Genomic DNA, 21172 nt, shown 5'->3' with positions numbered 1-21172 from the left:
AAGGGGGGGGGGGGGGGGGGTCAGAGAGAGCAAAGGAGGTGAAACACACACACACACACACACACACACACACATTACCGCTGAAAGCCTCTCGTCTTCAGCTCCTCAGTTATAACCTTCAATTAACCTTCCTCCTGAATACAGGGGTGCATGAGTAGTCTGGGTGAGTGTGAGTGTCTGTGATTGTGCACATGTGCTGGCTTATTCTTCCTGACATATGTGTGTGTGTGTGTGTGTGTGTGTGTGCTGACTGGCTCACTTGCATCTGTTTTTGCTCAGCTAGAAATCAATTTTACCTACCCCCCCCCCCCCTTTTCCGATCAGTAAGCATCTGAGGTTCATTGAAATTCCAAACACTGCAAACCCATATTTCTTTATTAGTTTAATGCTGCTGAGCTCTGGACATCTAACTAAATAACTGGACATATATGGAAATACTAAAACACAAGCAGCATGTCAATTCGTAGTGAGCTAACATATCATATTCTATCTTTTGCTTTCCAAATAAGTGAGGTGTTTCCGTTGCATTTTTAAGTCTTCCTTAGCCACCGTTGGGTGTGATCTATATAGAGACTGAATTCTTTCATCTCACAGACAGCTGGTCTGAACAATGAATAGGACAGTTGCAGTTAAAGTCAGCGGCAGATATTTTCACAGACCGTGTGGTGTAAGAGAATGCGGATGTGAAATTTTTCTCTGGTGCCTGTTTTATCTAAAGCAGGTGAGTTGAAGCGCTTAGGCCTTATTTTGGGAACCTCCTCTGCTATCACTTTACAGAACATACAGTATATCAGCTCAGGTCACATAGAGGAGGGACAGAAAGGTGCAAGATTTACAGAAAAAACACTAGAAAAAATGTTTCTTTCACCTATATTATGCCTGTTAATATAGTCTTAATTTCTTCACCACCTAAGGCCAGGAATTTGCTAAAAATAGAAAATTCCTGGCTGCGAGGAACACACACACACACATACACTTCATGCAGCTGCTCAGAGGGAGTGCTGAATCAAAGCTGATGAGGGCTGAATAAACAGTGAACATCTGTGTGTGAGCTTATTCATAATGTGAGCTATAGTGAGGTGTAAAAGGTGCATGTGTGTCCGTGAATGCAGAGAACCACTCTCACTCACTAACCTTCTCTGTCAGACTAAAAAGCTGTTCACCCACCCACCCCCCACTCTGCATTCCACCACCAGACTTGAGGGGCCCGTCTCCCTTTCACACATATAGAAACAAAGTCCAGCTGACCTGTGCAAATTCAGTTATTTAAAGAAAGGTACAGCAGGGAAATGGGCATTTGAGTATTCAGAAGGACTCAAACGAATGTGGACACACTGTGTGTATCCATGTATGTTTGTGCGGGAATTAGGTTTTATGTATGTTAACAGACTTGGCAACATCACATCACAGTTGTCCTGGCATTTAAGATGTAAGATGCAAATATTGGGATAAAGGAAGGGGAAATAACAAGAGTCTGCGTGTACATCTCTACTTATAGGCACCTGAATGACTTGTGGTCCGCCCTCCAGAGGGTACACAATGCAACAAGGTTGTTAAGTGTTGGTTGTCCTGCATGCCACTATTCACATTAAACCTGTGTTAACATCCTGCCAGCTCTAATTAGAAATATAGCAACCCTGCTAAAAATTTTGTTTATAAGGGAATGTAGCAGTGCAGCCATATTGTAACCTGCAATAGTTATGCAAGAATACAATTTCCAAGCACACCTGAAAATGACTGTCCTGAGAGATTTGAGGCAACTTTAATTAGGAAACTTCCATACCTTCAATCGGAAACGGCAACAAACCCACATCCTCTCCTCACAGTTTCAAACCCTTAACCATTCTTCGATTTCAAATCATTTCTGTAATGAAGTCGTTCACTTGTAATGCAGCTATCATCCCAACCCAGCTTTTTCCCCCCAATAATGTCTTATTTTATTCTTTTAAGCTTTAACAGATCTTTTGGGGCAGGGATAGCTCAGTAGGTAAAGTGGTCGCCCCATGATCGGAAGGTGGGCGGTTCGAATCCACTTAACGGCTACCCTGAGGTACCCCTGAGCAAGGTACCGTCCCTACACACTGCTCCCCGGGCGCCTGCTTAGTGGGCTGCCCACTGCTTCACTGAGTGAATGGGTCAAATGCAGAGAAAAACAAGTAATTTCCCCATGGGGATCAATAAAGTATCCATCCATCATCATCATTAAATTCTGATATTATTCTCACTTGCTTTATAAATGCAATCAGTCCCAATACAAAAAGAGCTTTTGGATCCCCAATTAGTTAACAATTGTAGTCTAGTTTCTAAGCTATCATTCTTATCTAAGGTTATGGAGTTCAGCCATTTTAACTCAATTATCGAATGAATAGTAAAATATTGGTAATATTTCCTAGTCAGATTTTGGAGCTCACTAAAGCACAGAGACTGCCCTTGTTAAACGTTCACAAGGTTACAAGGTTTACATCTCATAGAGATGACTCCTCAGTTTGAATGCTTTTGTAAGCACAACCTTTGATGCAGTTCAGCACTCTTGTACCTACCAGAAACCTAGGCTGGGATTAAGGAATCTGTTTGAAATTTTCTGCATTCCTACAACTTTAACAGAACCTTTTCTGTGGCCACAGTTGACGCTTACTCTTCTGTTGCCCATTTTCATTTTGATATTGGTCCACCACTCCAACAACCCCAGCACCCATGAAAATCTGTTCAGCTGCATGGCCACTACTGAGTGTCTCGAAACCTTCTTAAACTCAAACAATGGCTACAATCTTAGTCACTGACAAAAACATCCCCCACAAAACATTTCCGGTCAGGGAACCTGTTTCATAATCTAGCAGTGTGTGTGTGTGAGTATATCTCTGTTATTGCAGTTAGATGTTATTGTGCGAAGTAAGTCTTAAACAGACATCTGACCACAAGCAAGGTGAATAAAAGAGAAAAAACAACAACAAGAATTGCTCAGTAGATGGTGGATTTTTGGTTAACTTTATATATTTGATATCATATTTAAATCAAATAACTCAGCAATTCATAAATGTTATGGACATGTTCATGTTTTTTTATTTTTTTGTTCTAAATGTGAAAGCACTATATTGATATTACAGGCCCATGGGTAAATGTCTTTTCCCACTTCTCAGTGTCAGGCTGAGATTAGAGGAAGCTGACAGCTGAAGGCAAAAGCAGACCAAGGCTAAGTTTACATATATTTTGACATACATTTCTTCTGGCTTGTTTATGAAATACAGCAGATTGGATTAGGTATAAAATTCTTAGTGGAACAGAGAGACAAAGATGAAAATTGAAGCAGAGACACCATAACAAAAAAGACCACAAGCACAGGCACTATAACACAGCCATTTTAAATGCACTAACATCCCCTCTCTTTACCCCAATCTTGCTCTGTGTGAATAAAAAATTCATGAGAAGCTGACAATTTACACAGAAAGACTACAACCAATATTCAACCTCTACTGGTACCACTCAACCTCCACTTAACATCCAAGAGGTAAGGGAATGAGGTGCACTACGGAAATAAGTACGGAGGACATACACTACTCACTACAGGTAACCTTTCCCTTCAGCCCCGGAAGGCGTATTGGACGATTTCAAACATTGAGAATCAAAATAGAAAAGCAGGAACTGCCTTGTGGTCCTCAGACTAGTTGTAACAGTGGTTTTTCATTTGAAGTTGAAGCTGCATGGGAGATAATCAGACTGCTTCACATTTGAGAAGTTATCCGTTTGGCAAAATGTATTGCATCAACTGGGGTTTTCATATGCAAAAGCAAAAAAAGAGACTTTTGCATTAACTTCCACAATAAGCTGACATCCTGTGATCACTCAAACACACAAAAATGTATTACTCCTCTCTACTTCTTAATAGTTTCTAAAAAATCTTTTTAAAAGTAAGTTCAGGAAATGTTTCTGAACTATAGAAATGTGTAAAGACCATGTTACCCAGGGTGGAAACGGTACTGATGTGTACATTTCTTATGAAGAAGAGGGAGAGAACGCGTTCGAAAGCTTTCAAACTCAAGCTGGAAAAAGATTTTGAGATGAGACGCGGATGGAAACGGACACCGAGCCTCTGCTCTTCGATCAGTGTAAAAATGTCCATGATGTTCTGGGCCCTGCCGTGGCTTGTAAATTAAAGAGTGGAGGAAGTTACCAGATCATTTAGGAATGATAAGACGCTGAGACAGAAACCAGTGCACTGAGAAGAGCGAGGAAGCACTGCAAATCCTGCTGGCAAAGAAGCAACACGGCAGATTGTCCAGAGGGGGGGAAAATGTTCGATTTAATTATGTTTCATTGTAGATAAATCATCACACTACTGTGTCCTAACTACGGTGGCCCCTAGAGACAAAGCACGTACAAACTCCAAAACACTTGCAAACTCCAAAACACTTGCAAATTCCAAAACACATGCAAACTCCAAAACACTTGCAAACTAAAAAAACACATGAAAACTCCAAAACACGTACAAACTCCAAAACACATGCAAAATCCAAAACACTTGCAAACTAAAAAACACATACAAACTCCAAAACACGTACAGACTCCAAAACACTTGCAAAATCCAAAACACTTGCAAACTAAAAAACACATGCAAATTCCAAAACACGTACAAATTCCAAAACACTTGCAAACTAAAAAACACATGCAAATTCCAAAACACGTACAAATTCCAAAACACTTGCAAAATCCAAAACACGTACAAATTCCAAAACACTTGCAAAATCCAAAACACTTGCAAACTAAAAAACACATGCAAATTCCAAAACACGTACAAATTCCAAAACACTTGCAAAATCCAAAACACGTACAAATTCCAAAACACTTGCAAAATCCAAAACACTTGCAAACTAAAAAACACATGCAAATTCCAAAACACGTACAAATTCCAAAACACTTGCAAAATCCAAAACACGTACAAAACACAACGGAAGTGCTCCAGGACGCTAGGGGCAGTGTTGAGCTTTTGTTACCTAGTAACTACACAAGCCAGGAAGTACCAATGACCGGATTTGGGGTTTGCAGCCTTAAAGGCCGCATTTTAAGGCCGATTACGTCACAGTAAATGATGAGCGTTCTCTCTCTAGCTGGTATAAAGAAGGCTTTCCCAATTCAAAGGCTGCTCGAAATGCGGCCCTCAAATGCGTCCATAATTTCCCTGAATTTTAAGGATGGGTCGGTGTAGCCTTCATGGCCCAACATATCCCAGACTTCATAGTGCGGTGGTGGTGTGGATAATTTTGCCGAAAAAAAACGGTGGAAGCGGAGCGGAGGAAGTGTAAACTTTCAGAAGTAAGTACTGAATATTATGTCACTTATTTATGCGCAAATATTTTTTTAATGAAGAACATTAAACCATTATTGTTGGCCACATGTCGGGAAAGTTATGTGACATTAGTCATGTCTGTACTTTCAGAATTAACTTGGTTTTAAAGCCTTTACTTTAAAAATATATATATAGTCGACCTTAATCTTACAGAGATTGTGATGATTTTGTGGATAATTAAAGTCAGTCATATATCCACAAACACAACAAGCTGAAAGTCGGTGATGCTGCTCGGTTTGCAGTCCTGAATATCACAGCACAAGGAAGATTCACTGCACTGTTAATGTTAGCTATGTTATATTGCTGCCTCTGTTCGGTGGTGTCGAGCCAAACGGACTTTAACGTGTGTTTGAACGAGCTGACGGTTCACTCGTTAAGCTGAAAGAAAGATGCTTTAATCACAGGAGTCACACATGTGTGTCCACTGTACCATCTGGGAACTCCTCTTGTTTCGTAATAACACAAACACTAAATCCTCCTTCTTTTGTGCTGTTTTGTAGCAGTGTATACACCTGAGACTGTCACCTGTCTGTCTGTCCTGCACTCTCTCTCTGTTTCTTTCTCTCTGATTGTGTAATAAAAATATGAACATGTGTTTATAAGTCACACTTGTGTTTGAATCCTGCAGCTTATCACACATTTGATTTCCATGTGTGACAACTGCAAGTGTCCAGAGTGAGGACAGACTGAGGGACCCACTGCTGCACATCATCTGTGAGGCTTTGCACCCCTGATGATCCACCAGGACAAACTCAACAGTGTGTGAGGAAGAGGAGGAGGAAGAGCCAGCAGCAGCTGACAGATGGAGAGAATAGACAGACTGTTCCCTGTTTGTGAAGGACTGCTAGAAAAGTTTAAAATAACTAATTGTCTGTCCTGAATCAGTCTTATTAGGTAATGTTCAAATAATTTTATCATTCCAGTGTTTTCAGTGTGGGAGAAAGTACTCAGGGCCTTCAAGTTACACACTATGAAAGGCAGCAACAAGTGTAATATTCAGAAACCTAAAGTATGTATCAGCAGCAGAATGGAGCTAAAAACAAATGTTTGTTTCAGTTCTATGAAGCTTTGAGTATTTTGGATCAGTAGCACTGCTGTGTTTGTTGCATCATATTGCTGTAATTGTTTATATGCTTTATATATTCTGAGGTAAGTTGATCTATAGTGTTACATCATATTCTGTAAGGATGTTATGTGTTTGTAGACTTTCTGCCCAGTTTGACCCATTTAGCAGAAGCCAGCCTGTTTAAGGCTCTGATATCTATTCTGTATGACTTAAAGCAGTTATGACATGGTCTGATTTTCTCACCCAATAAAGGAATATTTCATATATCAGTCTACTCTTCATTTTATCAGAAACAGTTATCACAGCTTGTACATTTTCTTTTAATAAATATATGTAAGCAATGAGCCAAATTTAGTAATGCCAACATACTGAAGGAACAACATTTGTCTCTTATATATGATACACCTATATATGCACTGTCAAAGATACTTGTCTTTGAGTGAAGATTTAAGGTGATAAGACATATAAATAACTGCAACTTGAATCTGTACTGAAGCTCAGTATTTGACACAGAGTTCATGTTCACTGCTGTAATAGCTAATAATGATTAATATAATAACTAGAATATTGGCCATATTATATTTACATTACCAAAGTGATATGACTTTAGTCTCATGAACAACATCAGCTAATTCTTATTTACTAATTAATCTTGAAATGACTGTTCAGTACAGAAATGAAGCCCAAAAATCATGTTTTACTGTCCTGTGGTCTCAGCCTCAGATACTTATCAAATCACACAAAGCTCATGTAGAAACAAACAAACAAATGAACAAAATATGTTCTCCCTCATTTCTGTCAAACCAAGTTGTATGACACGTTTCCAGCGGTTAGTATCACGGTTGCTAGGCAACCTGGGAAGCGCGACGGAGACTAGACCGTCCCATACAGACAAACTTGCCGTTTATTTTGCAAATCGAGCTCAACACTGCCCCTAGCGTCCTGGAGCACTTCCGTTGTGTTTTGGAATTTGCATGTGTTTTTGAGTTTGCAAGTGTTTTGGAATTTGTACGTGTTTTGGATTTTGCAAGTGTTTTGGAGTTTGTACGTGTTTTGGAGTTTGTACGTGTTTTGGAGTTTGTACGTGTTTTGGAATTTGCATGTGTTTTTTAGTTTGCAAGTGTTTTGGATTTTGTACGTGTTTTGGAATTTGCATGTGTTTTTTAGTTTGCAAGTGTTTTGGATTTTGCAAGTGTTTTGGAATTTGTACGTGTTTTGGAATTTGCATGTGTTTTTTAGTTTGCAAGTGTTTTGGATTTTGCAAGTGTTTTGGAATTTGTACGTGTTTTGGAATTTGCATGTGTTTTTTAGTTTGCAAGTGTTTTGGGTTTTGCAAGTGTTTTGGAGTTTGTACGTGTTTTGGGTTTTGCAAGTGTTTTGGATTTTGCAAGTGTTTTGGAGTTTGTACGTGTTTTGGAGTTTGCATGTGTTTTGGAATTTGCATGTGTTTTGGAGTTTGTACGTGCTTTGTCTCTAGGGGCCACCGTACCTAACAGACCTACTGTCTGTTCAAAAGTTTGCATATACGTGCGTCACGCTCTGCAGGACTCCAAACACCTCCATTGCACTCATCTCCAATTTCACAGAGGAAGCCGTCTGCAAGATTCCTCCCACATGCTGCAAAGCTGCTGTTGTGCCCTTTAACAAATCAACGCTGCAAATCACAGCTGCAAGTGCTTCTTTTTTCTTTTTTTTTTGAGCACAGCACTTGATTGCAACTTTAACGCAGAACTAAGATGGGCCAGTAGGCAACAGGCTTTCAGGGTCAATAAGGTGAGCATTATTTTGGCAACTGTAATCGAATTGCATTCTTGTTACTATTTTTCCACTTGAGCGCCATCCAGGGCAGGAGAGACAGGGAGGGTGTAGAGAAGCTGAAGGATCGAGCGCTCTGGCTGAGGAATGCAAAAGGGAAAATAAAGCTGAGGAGAACAAAAACAACGAGCGGAGTGGGAAAGAGACAGAAGGACAGAGAAAATCAATACCTTGCCTTGAAGAGAGGCCTACACCAAAGGTGCAATTATGCTAAATGTGTTTTGTTTACGCGGCGGCAGGCCACAGAAATTTCACAACTGGGAGGAGGGGGGTTATGGGGGCTGAGCCAAATTAAAACATTATGACTCCAGGGTATAATAACCCCAAACAAACATGTTTGTTTTCTATCCTATCTTTACATTTTTGGCATTTTGTCAGGAATGCAAGATAGCACTAAGGGCGAAGGCATCTTTATATTATAGTTTGTTTGTTTTTGTTTTTTTTACCCTTTAAGCTGTTATTGGCCTGAAAATATACATTTAGGTCTCTGTAGCAATAGGTCCTTTGATCCACATGGCCTTTTTCACTAGGAAACTTGTGAGTACTGTGTTGGTGGTTGTTTCCCAGTTGTCACATGATTTTTTTTCCAAAGTTAATGTACCAGTATGCACGCCAAGTCTAACTGCATAGACATGTCAGTCTTGATGTTAAGTGGATTATGTCTCAGAAAAAGCCCTTTCTGGTCAGGTTTCTGGCACAAACCCAATACTCATGACAAACTGTTCTACCACCCCTGCAGCTCACATGCTTCTGAGCAAGAGAATCAACTCCATCTGTATACCTGTATAACACTGGTAAACAGACAGGTTCTTATATAGCACTTTTTTACTCTGAGCGCTTTTATACAACTTGCGTCATTCACCCATTCATACCTGCACTTTTTTCATGCAGACTGGAGCAGATGGGGGTCGAACCACCAACTTTCTGATTAGTAGGTGACCTGCTTTACTTTCCACAGCCAACCACTGGTGCGCTGTAAGCTGTTAATTTACAGTTTTTGTCTTTTTCGACACAGTATTTTTGTTTACCATATTCTCATGTAGCTTTTCTGTCCCATGAGAAAAAGTTTGGAACTGTGTAAACGTGAAAGCAGCCTGTTTGAAAACAGTTTGCATCCTTCCTGAAAATCCTCCCAGAAAAACAAGAAAATAAAGAAATGTAGCCCAAACCCTTTCACCGTGTTGGAATAGTCCACTGGGGCTAAGTATAGCAAAAGCTGTCAGACTAAATGTAGCTCCGAAACAACTGTGGGACTGGATCGTGCACAGGTTCAGTCACCCTCAGCTTTGAACAAAGGTGAGTTCCTACACGACATAACTTTGACTGCAATTATTCACATCTAAATATCATGTGATAGCATTTATAGTGTCAATCGGTGGAGTACTTCAGGTAATCATGGATGCACGAAGGTGTTTAGTGGCAAAGGAGATAGTTCTCCTTAAATGCAGTGCTGCAGGGAACCACAACACACCTGAGGTGTAACAACTCGAAAGGAGTAAGGAAATGAATATAGCAAGGTTTCTGTCAGAAGATGCTACCATGCTGCAAAAAAAACATTTCAGTCCCAAGCACAACTTAAATTGTCAACAGCTGTTCCATCTACTTCCTAAAAATGCCATGGCAATGTCTTGATGCTAATCCAATCAACAGTCTTCTCCAAGGGGCTGACTTGTTTGACAGTGTAAAGTCCCCGTTTGTCAAAACTGCGGTGTGCTGTGAAATTTGAGTCGGCGTGTGAAGGACATGATGATAGCATCAGGTGACAACAACTGCCAGTGTACCATAATAGAGGGCCAATGCTGAAGGAAAGGTGAGCACTGAGGATCTGCAAACTAAATTTCGTAGCATGCTTAACTGAGCTGGTAACCATCACAGTCACTAGTTTGAGAGGGGAGAGAGGGCGGAAGGGAAGCTTGGTGGCGGTACTTTATGCTGACTGAATGCTGGGTTGATATTTGCTGGGAGGAATGCTGCAACCAAAGTTAACATCAAGAGGTGTCATCTGATTTCTTGTGGAGTGCCAGGTGATAAGTCGGATGCTGCTAGATGAAAGCAGAGGGGAACATAATTCACCTTGTGTCAACAGCACTACAACAAGCATGACATCAGCCCAGAAAGTGATGGGTGGGGGGGGGAGCTGTGTCCTGACAAGCCAAATGGTACTGCACCATGGTGCCATGTTTACTCATGAGAAGAGTTCAAATAGAATTAAACAGGACCGTAATAGTCAGTAGGAAACCTTTGAATTCAGTGCAAGCGAGAAATCAAATCTTGCCTCAAGTGCATATAGCACTCCAAATCACCTGCTGCCTTTATCAGCTGATACTATTTCGATCTGCAGCTTTTAGCCCATTTTCCTCCACCGCAGAGGTCATCCAAAGACACCAACTCCAGTTGAGGCAGAGTAAGCGAGGAAGGAGGTGCCGAGTTAGAAATGGATGACCTGAAATAAGGGGGAAAGTTTTGTAACCGAATGCATCAAAGCTGAAGATTACAGCTAAAACACATTTCCCTTCTTCTTTTTTCTTCTTAATAATGGGGGAGGGGAAAGAAGTAAGAAAGTAGGGATAAAGAAAGGAGAGCATTTCTGTTATAGAGTAGTCAGCCATGTCCTTCCAGTGCCTTCTGTTCCATACCCTACAATGCACTGACATGCTAAACTGTAAGCGTACTGACACTTGCTTGTTGGTTTCTCCTTTTCCCTTTCTGGATTTTTAAAATTTGCGTTCACAATCTGTCTTCCTCACTTCCTGCCCTCTTGTTTTCATGCAATCCTTTCTTCCCTCTCCAGTATTCTCCTTGATAGGGCTGGAAGCTTTGGTCTCAAAGAAATCACTGTATCTACCTTCCTCCTCCTTCAAATCTACCTCCTACTCTTTGCCTCCGTCTCTCTTCTTCCTTCCTAATAAAATAAGATCCTGCTTATAAAACACACATACACACACCTCAACATTCTTCTTTCTTCCGCCCTCTTTTCTCAGCGCCCAGTGCTGTGTGCCTATGCTACCCGGGGCCAACAGGTCAAGTGCATGCAATCGCCTCAGCTAACGACCTGCACCGACTCAGATCAAGTGAGACCATGGACTCTGGGTAAAAATAGCTTGCACATTTGGCTGCTATTCAAAGCTCAAGTGCAAATTGGCTTCATGGAGGAGGGAGTTCTTTGGAATGCTTTGGATGCTGGTGGGCAAGGATTTGAACTCTTGCAAACATCTTAAGCACATCAAATCGAATTTGCAGCATAAAAACATAGCAAAAGAATATTTTAAATTGCAACATGTCTTGTGTGACTTTTAGATGGCAAGGTGTCCTCCTGTTTGTTCTTCAAGACTCGATTACACTGTTGTTGGGCCAGGAGATAAATTGAAGTCATAAGGGCAGGAGCCAAAGTCACATGATGATGAGGACGAAGGGATGACTGACCACCACCGAGTAACCCTGTTTGCACTCACTTAGGGGTGAAAATGGAGCGAGATGATAAGCTCTGAGGGAATCATATGATAGGCCAAGCAGGAGGCAGACACATTCCTTAACCCAAAACTGGTTACAGTTAAATGCTACAATATTCTCCACATACCTACTGAGGTTTGCAGATGTGAAATGCGAGCACAACCTTCATGTGCACAGATGGTTGTTGTTGTTAAATTATGTTAGGATCACACACTAATACAGACACACAGGTACGGTTGAGCAGTAACAATATGTGTGAGCGCTCACGTACATAACTCTATTTTGGATAGGACAGCCTTATCTGTTTGCATGCGAGCGCTGGCTTCAGCTATTAAAAGTGAAAGCCATCAAGTAGAGGTTTCAATTACAAACCTGGTATAAAAAAAATTAAAGGTGCTTGAACGGGCTAATAGCCACTGAATCCTCTCTGCACAAAAGCGATATGCACACAAGCAAAAGCTCATTTGCAGTGGTATGCCAGCCATTTCACTCCATGGGTACCTTTTATCTCATTGACATCAAAGTCATTAGTACACTGGAATTGTGTTACAGTTGTTGCATATTTCATTTGAAAGACTCTGAGAATTTTAATTTCTGCTTTTTTCAGCACAGCTGCCGACTTCAACAAGTGAAAAGGCTTACTCACCAATCCCTCTTTTTAACCGTAAAACCACAGGGGTCAGACCTATCTAGCCATGACTCCACACATAGTTGGCACTCTCTGGATTCCATCTCATTAACAAAAGTCAGACCACCACTTCAGGCAACTGCAGGCCCCTATGGATATGCGCAACACACAGACGTGCACGTCTACATAGGGCCCTACAAGCTGCCCAAAAACACACTCACACACATACATGCAGAGTCATCTTAGGTTACTGATACCTTCTGACAAAGTCTCCCCAGACCCATTTTATGTGCCGTAAATTTGACACAAAGCAGAGGAGGGGGTAAAAACCAGAACATTTTGTGTGAAATTCCCACTTTGAAGTGTAGGACACGCTTGAAATGAAGAAAAATAACCGGCCCAGGTTCCTCAAGGTTCCTCTTGGCTCCTTTCTCTAAACTTACTATGTTCAACTCCAGCCTGCCTGATAGGCGTAAGCTTGGCTGTCAGCATGCAAGGGGCAATTTAACAAAAATATCACACTTTCACTGCTTACTGCATAGAGGGGAAAAAAATCACTTTCCCACCTTTCTCGAAAGTTTGCATGTCTTTACTTTGTACACAATTAATTTACATATTAGCCCCAAGGCCATGCAAATGTATTTATTTTGTTAGTGCTATGAAGATGTGACTCTTGATTTTGTCGGTTTTTTTTAAGTTACAAAGAGTGGGAAGGAAGAACTATGTTTTAAGAGGAGGAAACATCTGGTAGGACTAGAGAAGGCAGCCATCGGCCACCACCAGTATGCTCTTGTTTACAACAAAACCAGCATCAGCTAACCATTCACATCTCTCTGCTTAGCATTGGGTTCAGTGTGGGTCAAATACTGCCCTGCTTTGATTACTCAGCACTGGGAAGCAATCAATGACACCTAAAATTATTTATTTGCCTTGCTGGGAAATAAGCAGGAGAACAAAAAAGAGCAAAGAGAGAGACAGAGAAAGAGATATTATGCACACTTGTGTGATTAAGAGGAGAAGCGTGCATATGGACCGATGATAAAGTAAAGCTTAAAATTGTAATTATTCAATGCAATCTCATGTAATTTAGAGTGATTCTGAGGTTTATAACCAAGGTTTTCAAATCCATCAACACTGAGATACAGGGTGTCTATATCTCATGGGTCCAATGCAAAATGAGCATAGAGTAAATTGAGTAGCTCTGCATCACACATGTATCTGCTGGCTCAAAGCGCTAAATGTTTTTCACCCAAGCCTTATATTGAATGAAAATACCAGTATCCCACAGGGATAAAACAGAGACCGATTCAGACTGCACACAGATATGACAGAACATTTCAAGTCTCAGTTCTTCAGTTTCTCTTTTGATGGGGACCTATTCTGCTTTTTTGATTTTTTCTGCTGTGTGAAAGTAATTGTTATGTGCTTTCAAGAGCTCTGTTTCAAACACGCTGCCGTCAGCGCAGCACGGTTTTCCAGTGGTTGTGTCTTCAAGGCACCTCCACAGTTTATTCCAAGGAAACAGCCCGTCTTTAAAAGTACTTTAAAGGTATAATAATACTTGAGTATAATAACAATAATAATACTCATTTATAATAAATGACAATAATGCATACTAAGACTGTCATGTTCCACAGTGTGCCAGTCTAATATTTATCAGTCAGAGATATCCTGCTGTAATTTTAGCTTCTCTGTACATTTGTGCTGTCCACTTTTGCATTGTATACAGTTGCATTTAATCTTCATTGCTTACTTAGAAGGTTAACCTTTCTTAAAAGGTTTAAACTTTGTTTTCTGGGGAAAACATAGCAAGAGGAAAGGCGGTGCTAAGAAACACTGGGCTCTGCAGATATTCAGAAAAGAAAAAATGCGCCCTTTTGGAAGAAAGGCTTAAAAGAAGCTAAAACAATTTCATACAGGATAAAGTGAGGGAGCCAGTTTAAGATAAATGAGGATTGAACTGTGAATACTAAAGAAATGCAGAAAAATCAAAATTCAGCTAAAATGACCATAATAGGGAACCCTTAAATATTACGATCCCACCATCCATCACGTTCAAAGCTGCTTTCCTTCTTTCCCTGATCGTCTGCCTGCACTGAGCAGAGACTGCCATTCATAACATAATGCTACTCAAAAGCAATGCTCCCAAAGGCACCAGCCAAACAAGTTCCCTCTGTGATTTACAATAGAGGGGCCCACTTCATTATTAACTGGCTAGCCTCACGGCCTGGGGGCAAGACCATTACCTCTACATGGGGGTAGATGCCACAGGCAGCAGTTGGTCTCTTCGTGTGGTAAAACAACACGTTGTAAAAATGATAGATAAGGTATGTAAGTGCAGACTCCAGGCAAACTCAGAGTCCTTTGAGTACTAAAACCTTTGTTAAATGTCGGCTCCATGGATAACCAAGACTTCTAACATTGTTCAGATGAAAAACTGATGATTAAATGTGGGGTTTGGTGTAAACTGCTCATATATTATGGTCCAAAAGTATCAGAAAGTACTACAGTGAAATTTAAGTCAATGCGTCATTTAAATGCGGATGTTCAGCTTTAACTCAAGTGGGTAGCAAACTCATTGCACCAGCAGTTTAGGAATGTATTAATACACGGTTCCGCATTTTTAAAGACTAAATATGAGGACTGTTTTTATACTTGGATGAAAATCATTTGCATTTGCATGACATCACCACATGCTTTATTTCCTCCCTTGAAATGCTCTACCAGGCCGGTCCTGCAGCCACATTCAGTTCCTGATATTTGTGGGTCTCTCTGCCTTCACTTTGTCTTTACTAACTTCAGTAACTTGTCTTCAGTAAAAGTATGCTCTGTTGGGTTGGAGTAGTCAGGTAACTGATTTGGCAACTGAAGAATATACTATTTTTGATAAAGGTTTGAGAAACTCTTGGGTTGCTTTGCAGAATGCTTTGGGTCATTATCCATTTGCATTGTGAAGCAGTTTTGCGGCATTTGTCAGAATCTGAGCACAGAGTATAGTCTTGTACACAACAGAATTCATCCTGCTACTTCTATCAGCAGCCACAGCATCAATAAACACTAGTGACCCGGTTCCAGTGGCAGCCAAAAATGCTCATAACAGGCCATATCATTGCCTCCATCCTGTTTGACAGATGATGTGGTATGCTTTGGACCATAAGGTGTTTCCTTCTAAATACCTTTCTTTTTCCATCATTCTGATACAAATGAATCTTGATTACATCTCAGTTAGACAGGTGCATTTGCTTTCTTACAAAAAATAAACCAAGAACTTCCTGATCTTGAGTTGTTTGTAACCCATTTTAAACCTGTCTATATTTACATTCATAACACTGCCTTTTGATTGTAGATGTATAAAAAGGATCATATTTGCTGAAAACTTAATGGAATACTGTACCCCTTTGAATTAAAGCTGAAATCAGATCATTTACATCTTGATTTTGAATCCACTATGGTGGTTTACAGGACAGTGACACATGTCACTGTCCAAATACTCATGGACCTGTCACTGAATGCAATTTAAACTTAACACTCTCTGGGCTACTACAAAGGGAAAGCTATCCCTTAATCAACATTTGCAGCTACTACTATATTATACTACAAAATAGGCCCACTGTACCACATACTGTTACACAGCAATGTGTCAAAACAAACACGCACAATGCTGCACAAACGAGGTAAATAAAACTGAGCTAGATAGGTGTTGGCTGAGGGAGGTAATGTAGTCTGCCCAGTTAGGCACATCTCCTTTGGCACCAAATCCTCTCTGGGTCCTGGCACGGGCCTATCCCACGGCAGTTGGCAAGTGGGGTGGCGGCCATCTTAGTGATTGCAGAATTGGGTGCACCCCTGTGTGCTAAAAGACAGTTTGGCTGTAGTTTAAAAAGCTCCTAAACCCCAATCTGCTTCTTCCTATTTTTGCCCTTATGGTATATCCCTGGAGGGCACTCGTTCAAATTCATTAGTGCTCCTTTATTTTCCATGAAAATGGGAGACCCACTGCTCTCCATCTACCTCCTGTTTCTAAACTGCTGTCTCCATTTCCCTTCAGCCCGCAGTCTCGCTGCCTGTCTCTCTTTCACTCTCACACACACCAAACTCACTGTCATTTGCTTTTATTGTTTCAGTCTCTCCCTGGTTTTCCACTACACTAACCCAAGGGCGACTATGATGGGACTGCGAACAGCAACCCCTATTTCCATGCCAAACCCACTTCTGTCTTCCCTTTCATGCTTTCAGGCCTATCCTGCACCCTGTTGAGACTACAGATTAGGGTATAATGACAAATGTCACAGGGGCTGCCCTAAGGGGTGGGGACAGGGACTGGATTTATCACCAAATAACTCCCATCTATCCCTTTGGCTGAAAGACAGAATGAGAGGAGTGGACAAGAAGCATCATTGCTGCAGATGAGGGACATCACTCAGATACAACATGAAATATGGTTTTGTAAATCTCACTTCAGATTTTCCTGAAAAAACGTGATCATTTCACTGATGTATGGTGAGATTTCAGTTGGATGACAATGGTCCTGATATCGTCATGTAGGAATATATGATGTCTCCCTGTCTCTGAAGTGTATTTCTCTTCCAGTTCCCACTTGGTGGCATCAGGCTGCAAGCTGAATCTGAGCAGTGCTGGCTCTGCTTCCCCCTCACTATCTTCTCACATCGACGACAAATAGACTCTGATAACAGCTTTATTTGTTTCCCCCTAAAAAGAAAATCCATAAACATTCCTCCTACTCTGATTCCGTCTTTCACCAGATAACCTAACAGGTGTTTAAATTTTACACCTTAAACTGGATAGATTTAAACAGCCTTCTTAGACTACACATGCAACGACATTGAGAGACACTCAAGAGGAAAAATACTTCAGTCTATTCCAGAGTAACTGAAGTGCTTTATTTGAATTTCTGTCTCAAAATCAACTTTATGATCACTGATTTTAGACCACAGGTGTCAGATGTGTTTATACCAACCAGGAAATCCCAGAGAAACACCTTCACCTCAATTAAATTCTGCTCCCGAAAACATGCCTAAGATGCCAAATTAGCTGTCTCATTTATATAGCTATATAGCCTAAGCAAATGACAGAGCAAGGTCTGCAATAAACACTACTTAAATTGCAATCATTTAAGCTTTTTTTTCTCCGTTTAATTTAGCGATAGAAAATAAGTTTTCATATAATAAGTAACTAGCTACTCTGTATTGCTCTGTATTGTCAAAACTACAACGAAGAAAAGCACAAAAATTATAAGACAGTTTGGTGTCTTAGACAATCTTCCCTGTGGTACAAAAATCAGAAGTAAAAAAAATAAATCTGTTATTCTGCCCTGGATTTGATCCACAAACAAAAGGGCGACAGCAGCAAGGGGGTAACCCCCCTCCCCACCACCACCCTGGTGCTAATCTCCCCAGCCATGACTGGTATCTCTGATTGGGCTGCTGTCATTCTTCCTCCAATCTCAATCACTTTTTAATCAGGATTATCTTCTCCGACACCGAGACTCGAGAGTTAATTAGGAGGCCAGCCACTGCAGGTGCTACAGCCCAATTGGGATTGCTTGGTTTATTCTTCATTCTTTTCCAGCCCTAATTTATTTTGATCTCTGAATCTATAAAACCTGCATCAACCAAAGAAAGCAGCCTGTGATAAAAACCAGGCAACAACTTCTATTAATCTGCCAATGCTTGGACCTTAGACCATAAAAACACAAAGAAACCTACCTGTATGTAGATTAAAGGAACAGTTGAAAACTGAGTCTTTGCCTGTGTGTTCGTGTGTGTGTACACATGTGTATCTGTGAGACAGCTGCACAAGAGCATTTCCTTATAAACACAACCACGCTGTGTAAAGCATTTTTTTTTTATTCATCTTTGAAGCAGAAAACAAATGTCAGAGAAACAACAAAATCTTCAACTTTTCAAAAAAGAAAAGAAAACACCAGGTTGCCCACTCTGTTTCCTGTCAGCTGGAATACAGTGGAGAGTGTCTGTCTCCATTTACATGCAAATGTCACCTTCTATCTTCCCAGGGGCTGGGGAAGGTTTTACTCTCTCCACCGTGATGCGCTTGACAAACTTTTCTTCCCCGTCTGGGAGACAAGCTTGTGTTACACTGTGAGAAAGTGAGAGGAAACTCAATGCATTTTGCTTCTGGTGCCTTCGCTGTCTTCTTTCTCTTTGACATGCCACTGGTACGCTGTAATTTGTGTATCAAGACTGGAGCACATAGGCTTTGTTTCCATTTCACTGAAATATGAGGCAGTGTGCCGTTTGAAAAGGCGCCCGGGCTGCAGAAGTTGTAATTATTGAGGAAGCCTGATGATCGGGCTTTTGGATGGAAGGGGTTTGTTGTGGTAGGGGGATTATTAATACAAAAACAAATGATTCCAGTGAGCCAGACTGCAAACAGAGTGCGTAAAATGAGAATATCTAATAACGGCCTCCTTGTACTAAGGGAAGCGATAGCATCATCTGCATCTATAGCAATCATCACCACTGAAGTATGCCCAAACTGCCAGCGCTGCTTGTATTCCCAGTGATGCACATGCAGCCATTTTCTGTGGTTAAGTGGCCCACATAGTGAATCTGCACCATTTCTCATAAACCAGGACGTGTATCCCCTGATGCATAGGGATGAACAATCAGCCTGACAGGCAGGTAGTTACTCCTTCTTAACCCCAGCTCACACTGCATGATGCAACGGAACAGCAGCCCCCTCCCTTTTCCTGCTTTTCCTGCTTCCCTCTCTTCAAGAATGCTCCCTCTATTCATTTTCTCATTCTCTCCCTATCTCTCTCCCTAGCCTCCTAATTTTTGCACACTGCCTCTCTTCATTATTCCCTTTCCTCTCTTTAACACCCCCCCCAACTGCAATTCACTAGCTTCCTCTCTTTCTCCCTCTCAATCTCTCTTTTTCCCAGAGGCCCATGTTTCGTTGCTTGCATTACACACAATTACTTCCATCCATCAATTATCTGCCTACTCCTCTTTAGCTACCCCACTCCCCTTTCTCTACTCTATGACAACCCCCACTACCCTGATTACACGTGTTTCTCTGCAACCTCCATCCCTCACCCGCCACCCCTTAGCTAAGAGTACCTCCTTGCGCTCTCCTCCTCCCTCCCTTTCCGCTCCTTTTCTCTTTTCCCCTTGTAACAGATGTCCCCTAAAGTTTGGGTGAGGTTGTGCATGTGGTGGAGAGGGCAGGAACAAAAGGATGGGGTGGTGGTGGTGGTAGTGGTGGGGACACAGATGGGGTGTGGTGGTGATGGGGGGTGAGTCATCTGAATGGTGCCAAGCCATCTTGCCTTGAGCTTTCTGTGTCTGCACAATAAGCAGCAGCGGATTAACAGCTTTTTAGCACACACATGCACACACAAACCCACTCACATCTCATTACAACACCACACTGGAGCAACAACCTGGGATAAGCCCATGTTTGGCATGAATTAGTTAAAGCTGTGACCCTTAGAATAAAAAAAAAAAAGGTTCAACAATGCTCTGCTAATGTATGAATACACTAACACGGTTTCAATTAGCAATAAATGCAACAATAACTGCATACTGTTTGGATTTTGTGTGTGCATTGTGCAGCCTTTTCAACATCAAATCCAGGTTGTTTTCAGAAGAAAGATGCTGCAGCATTATTCTCAAGCTAAAGCTTGATCCAAATGCAAAAAAGTTCGATTTTGGCACATTTATATAAAAGCTGGTCTCATCATGCTGGTTGCTTACTCTATCAATTGTATATGTAATTGGAGGAGTTTGTAAGAAATGGAGGGACGATGCAGAACATTAACAAATCAATCAGTCTTTGTCAGTGAAGCACAAGTTAGACTGTCCATTCAGCAAAGCACCAGTAGCGAAATTAAATGTGGTTATGAATGCTGAGTGCAACAAGACATTAAGTATGTTAAGTTAAAACATTCTTAAATGGACAGACAAGATGGTAGACACATTCCTGGTGAAGTGTTAGAAAAGTTTTTACCTTACAAAGCACAAACTGACTCAAACTACATTGTTTCTTAAAACTAGTTCTCAGATGTTTTGTGCAGACAGTCAAATGTGCCCCATCGAATGGCCTACAAGAGCAGGGTTTAAATGAGCTAACTGCAACCTGTTTGAATCCGTCAGGTTTAACCTCCCCAAACACACACAAACATAAACAGACTACCACCCCTGTGTAAAACCTCACAGGGGTCAAACTGCCAGGGCACAGGACAGCCTTTCCTGCCAGACTTATTTTGCAAAGACGAGAAGGAGGCAGACACCCCAAGGGGAACCTCAGTGCATCAATCTGGGAGAAGCCAGCTGGTAATCACACTTAACATAGGAACAGCCCAACAGCAAGCATCAGGAGACCCCCATAGGGGATGCAGGCAGAGAGACAGGACCAGACACACCCATTTGTAGGCTGTCACAGACTGTTAATTACTTCTCACCATGAGGCAGGAGTTCACATTAACTCTATAACTATAAAAGGGGATGGGTTCAGGGCCATAGGGAAATGAGAGTAAACTGGTGTTTGTGTAAAAACTCTGTCTAGTACAGTTTTCTCTCTCAGGCGCTTTGCTTGTTCAAGGGTGTTACATCTTACACGAGACTGAACTGTATGAGAAAGTAGCAGGCATCAACAGAAGGTCTGCTCCTGCTTGTAGTCAAAAGCAGATTACTGTCACTTCATCAGAAGGAGCTGAAGCGAATCATTTTTCTAAAACCTGGTGGAACCAAACGGGATGGGCAGGAAGCTGGGGAGGTTGCAGTGTGCTTATGTATTCTCAAAAGCTTTAGCAGATAGTCTGGCAGAGATTAGTACGTTCATGACGGTCTACCTTCACCTCTGCATACAACACAATAATATGACTGCA

General features: G+C 41.3%; 1 protein-coding gene and 1 long non-coding RNA gene across 8 annotated transcripts in view; one reads left to right on the top strand and one right to left on the bottom strand.

Annotated features, from left to right (window-relative positions):
* The window catches only part of ptprsa (protein tyrosine phosphatase receptor type Sa), a 258396-nt gene that overhangs the window by 147028 nt on the left and 90196 nt on the right, over window positions 1-21172 (bottom strand). The gene's annotated exons all lie outside the window — the stretch shown is intronic.
* Window positions 4951-6671, top strand: LOC146692902 (uncharacterized). Its single transcript, XR_014915306.1, has 2 exons — window positions 4951-5307; window positions 5970-6671. It is a non-coding gene; the product is annotated as an uncharacterized LOC146692902 (long non-coding RNA).

This window comes from Copadichromis virginalis, linkage group LG15 (genome assembly GCF_057382275.1).
Source record: "Copadichromis virginalis isolate Kocher_CV1m ecotype Utaka linkage group LG15, C_Virginalis_male_GT1.1, whole genome shotgun sequence".
Taxonomy (NCBI): domain Eukaryota; kingdom Metazoa; phylum Chordata; class Actinopteri; order Cichliformes; family Cichlidae; genus Copadichromis; species Copadichromis virginalis.
Note: the sequence above shows the minus strand (reverse complement) of the source record. Positions and strands in the feature narration are given on the sequence as shown.